Source organism: Episyrphus balteatus, chromosome 4 (assembly GCF_945859705.1).
Source record: "Episyrphus balteatus chromosome 4, idEpiBalt1.1, whole genome shotgun sequence".
Lineage (NCBI taxonomy): Eukaryota > Metazoa > Arthropoda > Insecta > Diptera > Syrphidae > Episyrphus > Episyrphus balteatus.
The window spans coordinates 14,919,795-14,933,413 of NC_079137.1; positions in this window are offsets into that span (position 1 = coordinate 14,919,795).

Genomic DNA, 13,619 nt, shown 5'->3' on the forward strand with positions numbered 1-13,619 from the left:
GAACCTTCTTTGGATGCTCTCAAGGCGGTCTATGTGAACTGTGTAGTATGGTGCCCATATTACACAGCCGTATTCTAGAACTGGTCTCACAAAAGACACATAAAGTAGTTTTACGACGTAAGGATCCTGGAACTCACGAGCAAATCGTTTAATAAATCCTAAAATTCTATTTGCTTTTTTTACGATATAATTGTAGTGATCAATGAAAGCCAGTTTTTGGTCAAGAATAATTCCGAGGTCGGAAAAGAGGGATAATTTATCCAGTGGGAATGTGTCCAACGTATAGTGAAATTTAGACTTCGGATTCGGAATCAGCACAGAAAAATCTTTTAGTATGGTTATGGTTTGGTTCAAGCTCTATTTTCGTTGCCGACCAGTGTCATCGCTATTTTTATAAATTATGTTCAGATGAAATATCTAGTTGCATTCCTCCCCTGAAACAGTTCAACCGTAATACTCGCACTTCTAGGAATGCTCACCAGTTCACCTTTGAGTCCATCTTTGGACGTTCCGTCAAGTACAGAGGTTCCTTCTTTAGCCGCACTAAACGAATATGGAATATAATACCCGCCCCTGTTTTTCCCTGTCATTTTAATGTTCAGAACTTAAAAAAAATGTGCATCATATCTTCTCCTTTTAGATCCTTTAAGAAAGAAAGTAGATGTCTAGCAGTTTTCAAACAATTTCTTCTTCCTTTCATTAGCTGCCCACATCATTAAAAACATTAACAAGCTAAGAAACATTTAAGTTAAAGTTTTAAGTGAAAAAAATCACACAAAACAATTGAAAGTCTTCTTAAACAAACTTTGTTCTATAATCCCATAATTTATTTTTAATTTGCTTTTTGTTTTTATTTTATATTACACAGCACGAAATAAATTTTTTTGTAAAAGAGCCATAAAGCTGAAAAGTCTTCCCAAAATCACGCCTCTTTTGGCTACGATGATGGGTATTACGAGTGGAAGTATAATTTGATTGTCGTTCTGAAATTAGTTAATCAAACTCGACACATAGTTCAGGATCTGATAGAGATTCTTCTTAATTTGTGTTAATTTGGTAGCCACGTTATAGTATACGACCGTGGTTTGAAGTTAAAATATCTTGAATGAAGGGTAAAATATCCTGAATTTCAGGAAACAGGAAATTGTCGTTTCCCTTAAACCAAAATATGTATCTCTGCAAAAACATTTCTACTTGTTCTTGTTGTTTCTGCTGTTGTGTCTCATTAAATAAACGTTCTGTCGGTTTTAATGGAGAATTATTGGTTGGAGTAAGAGGCCAGAGGCGTTATTAGTTTTTGTTGATGGACGAAGGGAGATTTCTTCTTTTGTTATATATTTTTTTCCCAATTCCAATGATTAATAGAAAATACATCTGTATAGGCGATAGGCAAGATAAACAAAACTTTTTTTTGCATTGATAGTGGAATATACCACTAATTGATTGAGAGCTGATTTTGTAATCATCATCAATATAAATGATTTTTCTGACTTGACGCCAGAAAAATCATTCCAAAAAAAAGAAGAGAAAAAGAAAAAATAGAAGACGAGAACATTTTTACACACCAAGTCCTCAAATTCAATTTCACTTAATTTTTCAAAATATACCATAGACCATATAGATTGCGTGCAATAATGCCTTAATATTTGTCAAAGTGAGTAAAAAACAACAAGATACCTTTTACCAAACAAAAGCTAATTGAATTAATTATTCAACAAGTCTAATTTAAATGACGCTTATAGTACAGTCAAACTAGGTTTTCACATCACTAAATTTTTATAACTTGTCTTTGAATTGTATTGTTTCTTTTTTTTTTATTTATTAACCTAAATACATATTAAAATTGTATGAATCGGAGAAAAAAAAATGTGAAGGTAAAAAATATTTAGTATATAATATTGAGCATATCTTGTCAAATATTCAACCCTTGCTTGGTCGAATAGTTCTTCAAATAAATTGAACATTAAGCGATATAGCACCTCTAAAGGAAAGTGGATGATCGGGATGGTCCCCTTGTTAAAGCTATAAATGCAAACCTATTAAGTTGGTAATATATAATACACACAAGTTGTTGTTTAATTCAAACCTTCAACATAATCTTTCCTTTTTTTGATTGGTTGTTTTATATCAAAAGTGTTCGTCATGAAGATAGAGGGGGATAAAGTTCATTTTTTAAACATCAGAAATATCATAAAAGTAGTGCAATGTTGCAGATATAAAAAGAATTAATAAATATTAAGTGAAGTGGAAAAACACTTCAGTTCAGTTCTTCCCTATTTTAAACGTAATACCACAAGTCCAATCCAAGGCAACAAAGTTTCCTTTTCAAATAATTCAACTTTAGAGAGTTGAATATTTGACAATTTGCATGTTGACAATTTTATTGTTAAGTGCCTTTTTTCATTAGCTTAAACTAATATTTCATTATTCAATGATGAACTTAACTTTGCTCCAGTAGATTTATAAAGTAAATTAATTGTTTCCATTTAAAATTTTACGCACAACTGTATAAAATCTACATGGACTTTTAAATAACAATTTGTTAATTAATATTTTGGGAGAAAGTTAAAAAAAAATTCTTTAAAATAGGCTAGGTATTTTCACCGCTACAGGTGAAGCAAATAAAAGGCATTGTTTCCATTCTTTTTTATAATTTATTTTTCACACGTATAGTTTGGTAAAAACTACCATAACTCGTTTTCGATATTGCTTCTTAAGGCTTCAGAGATCTATGAAATCTTGTGCACAAACGTGTTAGCTTAACAATCAGTTAATTATTTATCAATAAAAAAAAAAGGGTCACTGTGGCGTATGTGTATTTTTTTTATTATTGATATATTTTATAACAGTTAATGAAGATTATTCTATTCTTGTAAAATTAATTAAAGGAGTAAACCATTCTATGATATTTTAAAAATAAGTCATTTTAAATTTTACAATTGCGTTGTCGCACTTAAAGAGCAAAAAAAAATTAACTTCAGCTAAGGAAAGCCTTATCTGTCATAGATTTAGATTTTAAATTTCCAACATTCTCATTATAAATAAACGGATTTAAATTTGTTTTGTTTTTCCATTCAAAAAGTTTTAATTCTTTTTTTAAACAAAACTATAAAATAGTGGATTTTGATTTTTTGGTTCAATTTTAAAGTTTCTTTTTTTAATTTTAAATCAAATAATGCCAAGCCACAAAGAAAACTTTTCTACTATTCTAAGCCGTGTTCGTTTTATCGAATTTTTACTAAGATTCATTTAAAATTTCATTTCGATACTCCAATTGTATTTTTAACTACGTATGAGGATTTTTTTTCTTTTTGGACAGACTTAGACTATATTTGCATACAGGCAAAGAGAAGAAAAAAAACAAAGCTTTTTAAGATTTGCTGAGTTATTTCATTTATTGGTTCTTTAAAATTTCAGAGAAAGAACCAATGATAAAATTCTTTGGTGTGAAATTTTTTGCACCGGACTTTTCTTCAACCGACAATGGCAAAAAACTTGAGAATCGAGCGATTCTACGAGGAAGCAAATATAATGACCTTGAACAAGTATCTACTGCAAAGAAACTTGTCAGATGTATTGCATCAACTGATGAGAAGGATGAAAATTTAACAACGAAATCTAGCCCATATACCTATGAAAATCGACATCCACAAAAATGAAGCTTATTAAATTTTATAAACAATAGCTTTTATACGTGTTTTCGTATCTCTATAAGCATTTACAAAATAAGCGGTTCTTTAAAATTTCAGAGAAAGAACCAATGATAAAATTCTTTGGTGTGAAATTTTTTGCACCGGACTTTTCTTCAACCGACAATGGCAAAAAACTTGAGAATCGAGCGATTCTACGAGGAAGCAAATATAATGACCTTGAACAAGTATCTACTGCAAAGAAACTTGTCAGAAGTATTGCATCAACTGATGAGAAGGATGAAAATTTAACAACGAAATCTAGCCCATATACCTATGAACATCGACATCCACAAAAATGAAGCTTATTAAATTTTATAAACAATAGCTTTTATACGTGTTTTCGTATCTCTATAAGCATTTACAAAATAAGCGGCAAAAAAAGTTTTTTTGAGTTTTTCACTTATTTTCCATTACCTATTTCAATTATTTTCCATTATCAAAATTTATATCAAAAATATATAGTTTTTTTCTACAAAAATTATAAATATTATTCTTATCAAAATATTTAATGTGATAACATATGCAAGTTTTATAAAAATAAGCAAGTTTGACCTTAAATTTAAGTACGTGCGATTCAGTAGAGTATTTCCATTTTGGGTCTTATCACTATCCTCTCTTATTTACTTTTTTGATATTTGGTGGGATAACTTCAGAATTTGGGTTAAACCCTCAACAACATAAAGGAATCTTTGCAAATATAGTTCAATCAACACTTTTCACTCTGATCTGATTGATTTCGGCTTGTGTTTTTTTTTTATTTATTTTTCTTAAATCAATTATTAAAAATTTAAACCCATCAATTTCAATATAAAGTTCAATAAACATACCATTTATAAAAATACTTAAGTGCCCTTTCCAAATTCGACTTCAATTTCTAAGAATATGAAATATATTCCCAAATCCCCAATATGACCAATCTCTTCAAACCCCCAAGTGTGAATTTATTACCACTTAATGTGACATTAAATAAAACGACCCTTTAAAAACAATTTCTGTTCCTTTTTTCCCCCAATTTTATTTTTTTTTCCTAATAGGTACTTAAAGCCCATACAGATCAAACAACTCGACCTGTCCCATCCACACGTCTATTTTATTTTAATTAAAAATGGTCTAAATATTCCGAACTGTTAACATTTTCTTCTCCAATTACGAAATAATCGTGTCTCTCTTTTATCCTTATCCTTTAGTTAGAATTAAACAGATTACTTATTCCACAGTGTGGCAAAAAGATCTATTCCTGGAGAATATGTTACTTTACCAAAACTGTTAAACTGACTATTTTAAATGAAAAAAAAATGAGCTTAAAAGAGTTTCATCAACAATTTAATCCATTCTCTTTCCTTACCTACCTACCTGGTCTGGTGCGTGCGAAACGAAGGTCGAAGTTTTTAAATTAAAAGGGTTTGGCTTATGAGAATTTTTGATCAGCATCCTTTTAAAATTACTTCTCTTTTTTCTACTTAGGGTAAATTAGGGCATTATGGCATACCTAAGCACAAACTCAAATAACTTTACTACGGACTACAATTTTTACTTCAATCATTTTTTTTTATTAAATTTCATAAAAACGTAACATAAATAAATTATTTAAGAATAAAAATTCAAGCTTTTTAACAAAAAATAAATTAAATTAAAAATAGTCCAAAAAAAACCATATTGCCCTATGTACGGGCAATATGGCGAACCCCATTTACTTCGGAACCCTTTACTTTTTTTACGTATATTCAGCATTTCTGAAATATAATTGTAAATAAGTTTCATAAAATTAACGTTAAATTGAGGTTATTTTCAAATTTAAAAAAATGCAGAGTTACTTTTGAAATTAGTTTTACATAAGGGCATTATGGCGCAGTCGGGTATAATATAGCGCCATAATGCCCTTATTACATCTGCGCCATATTGCAAAATATACACATATTCACAAAACTCCAAAAACTAAACACAATTCTTACTTCAGTTAAAATATAACAAGTGATATAACCAAACCAAAACTGTACTCTGCGTTTCACTCTTTACAACAAACACGTGCACTGTATACTTACCGAGATACACACAAACAAAAACAAAGCGATATTATATTGGAACCCAGAACCGGTATATTTTTTTTGTTTTCTTTTTTGTTTGGCACAAAAATAAAAGCACTGACCTGCGATCGTCACAAGGCTAGTGTTCGACGAAGGTCAAAGTTTCTGCATTGGTTTTATTTAAATGCGAGTATTGGAAGTTTGGTAGTTGAGAGGTGCGCCATAATGCCCGGTGCGCCATAATGCCCGAAGTTACCCTATGTATTTTTTTTTTTTTGTGTGTACAATGTCTCAGCCATAAGCTTACCAAAATCCAATTTCCATGCGGGAAAAACTGATGGCTAGGACACATTTGATGGTTTTTCATATATAAAAAAAAAAGAAAACATAAATAGATACTGTACTCTCTCCTTCAAGGTATAAAGGTAGATAGTTTATGTGTCTCTTTTACTGTCAACATTTTTTCTTCTTTTTTTTATGATTGATGGTTACTTTGCATGTTAATTATTTTAAACTTACATGTACGTACCTTACTCGTATATGTTGAGCATACCAACAACATACATAAAACAGCAGCAAAATATTATTTCACTTGATGAAAATGTGCAAAAAAAAAAGGGAAACAACAACCCTGAATATGACAGGTTTGCACAAAAAAATAAACCATTCCACTTGTTGTTGTTGGCTGGTAGACAGGACTCCAAGGGTACACCACCATCAACCGTATAATACAACACAATTTGCCTCCTCTATTTATAGAAGAAATAAAATATCAAATTGAATTTTGGCTAAAAACCCCAACTTCATGGCTTAAAAATTTGTTCTGCATACATATATACATAAAACCATCATGTATGTATGTTTATAGGGAGAAAATGGAATGCTTGTTGATACACATATTCAAATAACATGACCCCCTTTTTTTATGCTATGCCTCGACTCGACTTCGGCACACGGATCCCACGAGGAATCGACTCTCGAGACAGACAGACGCAACGCCAAGGCAAGGATACTGAACACGTCATCATCTCTATCTCTATAGTAGTTGGGTTTTATGAAGGCCTATTGCCTATACAAAACAAAAATACATAAATTACTCTCTCTTGTCTGGTCTCCTTTAAAGTTGTTCTTCTTCCTCTATTCCATATTGCTTTTGCTTAGAGCTAGCAGCAGCAACAGGGTGAGCAGCAGGTGTTGCAATAATCATCAGCCAGCATCGCAGAGAACTGATACAACTTCGAAACCAAACCAAACCAAAAGAGGAGTCAGTCCTTTATGGGATTCAAGGTTGACTGATAACACACAATATTTTCGAACATCCCCCTCCTCCTTGCTCCCATTATCATCATCAGGACGATTTTAACCCTCTGCTGAGAAGAATATTGTAGGCCTGACCACCACATGTTGCGTTGCGTTGCGCGTGCGAGAGTATAATTATTATTACTATGCCAAGTTGAGTTTACCCCACTTCTGATCCTAATGTAGAATATGCGAGAATTTGACAGAGAATTTCGAAAGAGACTAACAGAGAGAGCGAGAGTTCCTTTTTAGATAATATATATAAGAAAAAGTCTGAAGGCGCGCTGTTTCAGTCATCCCCGGCCATCGTTCGCAATTCAATTTCCTGGATATAATCGAATAAGTGACATACACACACTAAAAAAAAGTTATACAGCAAACAAAGTGTTCTTGGAATGATTTTTTTTTCTTTTTTTTTTATTTTTAAACTTTAAGTGATGTTTTATATCACAATTTAAAAAAAATTTAAATTTATTCATATTTAAGAGATTTAAAAAAAAAAAGAAAATGAACTTAAATACAAAACAAAAAACAATTGTCAAAGAGTTGTGTTTGAATCAATTAAAATTATATATAATAAAATTAAATTGTTACCTGTTGAATTTAGAATAATTAAATACAAATATTTATAAATTTAATAAAATTTTAATAAAAAACAAAAAAAAAGTTTCAATTACAAAATTAAAATCTAAAAATAAAATAAAATTGTGCTGTCTCACTCTCTTAAGTGAAAAATTTTTAAAAAAATATTTTTAAAAACAATTTAACTAGTGTTAAATTTATTAATTATACACAAATCAAGATACAGAATGTAAGTAATATTTAAAAACAAAAATCCATTAATGTAATGAAAAATTTAAAAAAAAAAAAAATTATAATTGACTATGGTGGGCGTTCGTTTAGCCTTCATTTGTGTGTTATCCTTGTGAAAGTCTGTTGCTGTTTGGAAGAGATTTCCAGGATTATTGAATAGAGACGTGTTGCTATCAAATGTAACATGTTTTTTTATCCGTTCTATATACGATATATCCTTGTATTTAATTGTGCACGAGATTTGTGTCAAGTTAATCATCTCAAATGAGAGTTTTTAACTTTGTCATGATTTTCCACTAATGTACGAGAGATATACGACACAACGATACGACGAGTGTTATATGTATATATTCTTTTGAGTTTAATTAAAAGAAATATAATTGTAATGTACATATATGTAAGTCGTATAAGCATGCTTGAGATTTTTATTTTTTTGTTTCAATTGGATTAAGAAAATTAGAAATTGTTTCCTGTTGCATTTGCGAGTAACAAGGGTAAATCTGAGATATGATAAAAAAAAGGAAAAAAAGGAAGGTCTTGGAGAAAAAAAAAGTCCGCCAAGTGTTGAATGTATGTGGGTGTCGTGTTGGTCGTGTGTGGGAGTAAGTGTATGAATGTTCTATGTTTTTTTTTTATTTGTTGTTTGTAGTTGTTTGTCAATTTGAATAAAATATCAGATTTATTTTGAAAAAAAAAAAGTTTTTTTCTCGAAATTAATTATTTAAGAATTTAATTATAAATTGGGTTGTTTTTATTTTTGTTTGCCTTTTTTTGCGTTGAAATCTCATGACAATTGAAGTTTTTATAATTAAATTTGAATCAATTATATCATTTGATTACAGAGAAAAAGCCTATATAAAAGTTTACCTTCTATCCCCGCCGAAGTAAAGGAACTTTTACATTTTCTCTCTGCAATAAGTTTAGTCTCTAAGGACTATTTGTATGAAATAAAAGAAGATGCTTTTCATGATGGTTAAAGTGAGCTGTTTTTTTTTACTACATTAACGATTAGAAAAGTTAACAAATGGTAATATAAAAAAACAATGATTATAAAAAGGGTTTGGGATTTTTTCTTTTACCTTTAGACTTAGAAGTTCAATTTTTTGGATTTATAAAAACAGGTTAACTTACCTAATAGAATTTGAAAATCTTTTTGAGTTAATTTTCAAAGTAAAATGATACTTCAGGAATGCAAGAAAACCTAAGATAAGAAAAATAATTTGAATAATTGTATGGAAAAAATAGTTATTAGAATGTTTCTCCTCAACGAACGTCAATAGCTTTTGTACTTGCTGTATGGGTTTAAAAAAAAATTCAAGGTCTTATCCTTAATTAAAAGGTTTTTACCATTTTCACGGGCCGAAGGATTATTTTCAAATTTGGTATAGATGTTTTTTATGGAGCTCTGTTGATTTTTGTTAAACGCTTAGAACGTATAACATCCAATTATAATCTTTTCGAGGCATTTCAGATTCCTCGAAAACGATTCAAACGATTTTGATAAATCAAATTCAAGAGTTATTTTTACAAGGTCTATCTTTTGTTGAAAAAAGTCTTTTTTTTTTGAAAATTATTATTAATGGTACCTTCTAGGTTACCTTTAATTTCTGATTATATCTTAAACGACTAGTCCAATAACAACTTTAATTTCACGGAACATTTATTTTTTTTTTAAATTTAAGAATTATGTAGGTCTTGGTTTGTAAGAAGAAAGAAAACAGAAAACTAAAATAATGAAAATTATAATAACCTACCTACTACAAAATGAGATGCAAGATTTTTTTTTAATTTATTATTTATAAAGTAATTTTTACTCTATTAATTTTTTTTGTCTGTTGCTAGAATTTAGATGATTCTTTTGAGAGGACCAGTATTAACAGTATCTGCTCATTAACAATTATTATTTTTCATGCCAAAGTTTTAATCATGCCTTCAGTTACATTTGTATAAAGAAATTGAAAAAAATTATTTGAAGTAGTTATTCAAAAATTAGTTAAAAAATATTTATGAAAAATGTTGACAAAATTTTATAACATGCTCACGGTAATTTTATTTTTTGATTATAAGTATTTCAAGCTATTTCTTTCACTATTTAATTTCCTTTTTGGACCGATTTCTTGGTTTTTAATTTTTTCATTATCGATTTCAACGATATTTTTTTTACGAAAGCATTTATTAATCATAATATTAAAATGTTGCATTTTTTAATTAAAAATTTATTGTTATAATATACAAAAGGATATTCTTAAAATAAACTTTCAATTTTTTTTTAAGAGGTCAGTCAATTTTTTTGAAAAATTGTTTTTATATGAGGATTTTTGTGGAACGGCATAACAATTTTTTTTTTTTAAATTTTATTCATAAATACAAAAAAAAAAATAATTTATAAATGAGTGATTAAAAAAACATCAGAAAATTCTGTGTCAAAGAATATTGTATATAGAATTTTTTTGGGTTGTTAGCATTTTTACTGTCCATTTGGAGACTTAGAAACATTTTTGTCATTGTTTGATTTCGACTACCAAGACATTTCTTAGTTTTTTTTTAATATTAGATTATATTCTTTTAAATGTTTTGTAGACTAAAATTCGTTGAGATCGGTTTTGTCATTCAAGGAATGGTAGGATTTTCTTTGTTTAAATCTTTTAGAAGTCGTTTTAGAGTAAAAAAGACCTTTTTTATTCTTTTTTTCTATTTATCCTGATTTTTATGAAAAAAAGGATATTTTTTTCTGAAATGTCAATATTTAAAAATCATTGAATATGCAATTTCGAAAAGGTCACAACTCCAAATTCACTTTTCCATAGAAATGTAATCCATACGATTTTCACAGCATCTTATATGTTCCAATGATAAACATTTATGAAAGAAGAGTTAAAAATCAGGAGATATGCTTTTTTCGAATATAATTAATTTATAATTATACACAAAAAGAGATCATTTAAAAAGAAGATTGGGAAAGAAATTTAAGAGCAAGTTGTGCAAATCAGTCATGCACTTCGTTTCGTTTTTATTTTTCTAATGATTTTGACAGCCAATTTACCTATATTGGTAATTTTTTTTTTTTTTCTTCATGATAGAATTTACACAATGTGTATTTGTAAAAGCCTTATGGGTATGAATTTCAAGCTTTGTACTTAATTAGTTTTTTTTTTTTTTGTTTTAGTTTATTATAATCATAATGTCGTCAATGACGTGTCCAAGGACTAAAGTTAAGTACGTCAATATCTCAAACAAATTTAATTCCTCCTAAATAAACAAAAAAAACCAGTTTAAAATACTCCATGTGTCTCCAGGGGGCATTATTCGTCTTTGTACCTTTATTTTAAATAAAAATAAATATTTCAGAAGAACATTGCTTTTAGTTTTGTTTATAAATCTCTAAGGAACGCTTATTCATTTAGAAAGTCAAGCTATGTATTCCGACGGTTTTAATTTAATTTATCTTTGGTTAAACAAAGAAAAGTTCGTTTTAGAAATTCTCTTTTATTGTGATATTCTTTTATAATACAAATATCTACGACTGAATGTTCTGCAGTATCAAGTTTATAACAATACCTTTGATGAAAGAAAGGATTAAGAAGTTGGTTTTATAAGTGTCACAGCTAATCGGATGGACCTACTTTCTTCAAACTCGATAACTAACGTTTTTAATGGAGACTTTCCAAAAAGACCCAAGAGCAGATGCATATTATACGACATTATTACCAAATCTAGTGTAGTGTAAATCAAATGTAGTGTTTTTTTTTCTTAAGTCTTGAAGTGAAAGTTTAAAAGGTATCTATAACATCCCCAAACAAAAAATTGATAAAACCAACCCTTATCTAACCTTAACACACACAAAAACCCATTTACGCGTACTTCAAACACTACATTATGCAAAAACACACGCAATATTTTCGACACCACGAACACAAACAAAACCATCATCGTGCCGCAACGATAATTATTAATTTTACCTTTCGAAGACACATTTCTTCCCATAAAACGCCCTCCATCTAATATGAAACTAAAAGATGAAAAGCTACACGATGTTGTTTTCAAAATAGAATGTAACACTATTGAACTTACATAAATCAATACGAGGACCTCGTTTGAAGTAGGTATCGAGGAAATCAGAAGAAATGTAAAGGAAATAGGTAAATATACATTATTTCCATTGATAAACCGTGAGCAAGGAGATAAAGTTTTTTCGTCAAAACAATAAAGTTGGTCATGAAAGTGTTAAATCAGAAAATACCCTCTTTTTTAAAGAGCTATAAGATAAACCCACTGAGACACTGTATAGGAAAAAAATATGTTAATGTTCGTTGAACATACTTATTTAATCTCCTCATTTGAATAGATTTATCGTTACTTTTTATCCTGATTCTAATTGCTAGGATCAAGTGATGGTTACAGAGGAGAGGCAATATGGTGGAATTGATTCTTCTTTTTTTTTTGAATAGGTTTCCGTAAAATTAAATGCGTAGGGATATCTATTGATAGATTTTAAACATTAACGTTATTGATTTTTTTTAAAGATGTTGGATGATTATGTAGTTTACATAGTTAAACAATGTAAACATAGACATTATTCCTGAATTAAAGTCACATTACGTTAACCCTCTACTACATACGAAGCCAAATATGGTTTTGTCTGTTTGTATGCTCTTTTCTCTTCTCTGTCACAAAAAAATGGTCAAGATTCAATACGATCCTCTTCTTTGTATTTCTGAGAACGCATAGAGATAGTATTTTCGTGTGTACGACAACCAATAATGATGTATTTTATGAACACAGGTGAGTCGATCAGTCGTGTGTATTGAAATCGATAGTGTAAAATATATTCATACTTTAAGTGTTATACTCTAATATTAATCACAACAAAAAAATCACTGTTAAAAAAAGAGCCAAGTTCTCCTATATGTTGAAGTTATGCTGGCACAAAAAGTACTGAAATGTAAAAGTGTACCAAGTTCTAAAGCTTGGCTTTAAATTTGTATAAACAAAATGTTTATTGTTTGCTTGGCAATTTTTCAATTAGCTTTAAAAATCGGTAATTTTAAGAAAAATTGTCAAGAGCACAATCAACATTTTATGTATACAAATTTAAAGGCAAGCTTTAGAACTTGGTACACTTTTACATTTCAGTACTTTTTGTGCCAGCATAACTTCAACATAGGAGAACTTGGCTCTTTTTTTAACAGTAATGTTTTTGTTGTGATTTCACTACTTTTTGCAAGGTATTGCTATAGAACTTAAAATCTCTATAATTGATGAACACTCAGAGAAAATGAGCGGTTACCACGCCCCTTGTCTTAAATTCAATTTTTTTTGTTTAAACTACCAGGTCAACCATTCTACCAAATTTTAAGGTTCTACGACAGTTAGAAATGCTCTATAATATTTGATGAAAATTCAGCAGAAATGGGCGGTTGCCACACCCCCTATCCAAAATTCTCAAATTTTAAATTTTTTATTTGGTATTACTTACTAGCTTTACCATTCTACCAAGTTTCAAGATTATACGATAATCAGAAGTGCTCTAAGAAATTTGATAAAATTCAGTGAAAATGGGCTACCACGCCCGCTGGCTAAAGTTCTCAAATATAAAATTGTTTCCTTTATATAAACCACCAGCTCAACCATTCTACCTAATTTCAAGATTCTACGATAATCAGAAGTGCTCTATAATATTTGATGAAAATTCAGCGGAAATGGGCGGTTGCCACGCCCCCTGGCTGAAATTCTCAGATTTTAAATTTTTTCCTTTATATAAACTACCAGCTCTACCATTCTACCAAATTTC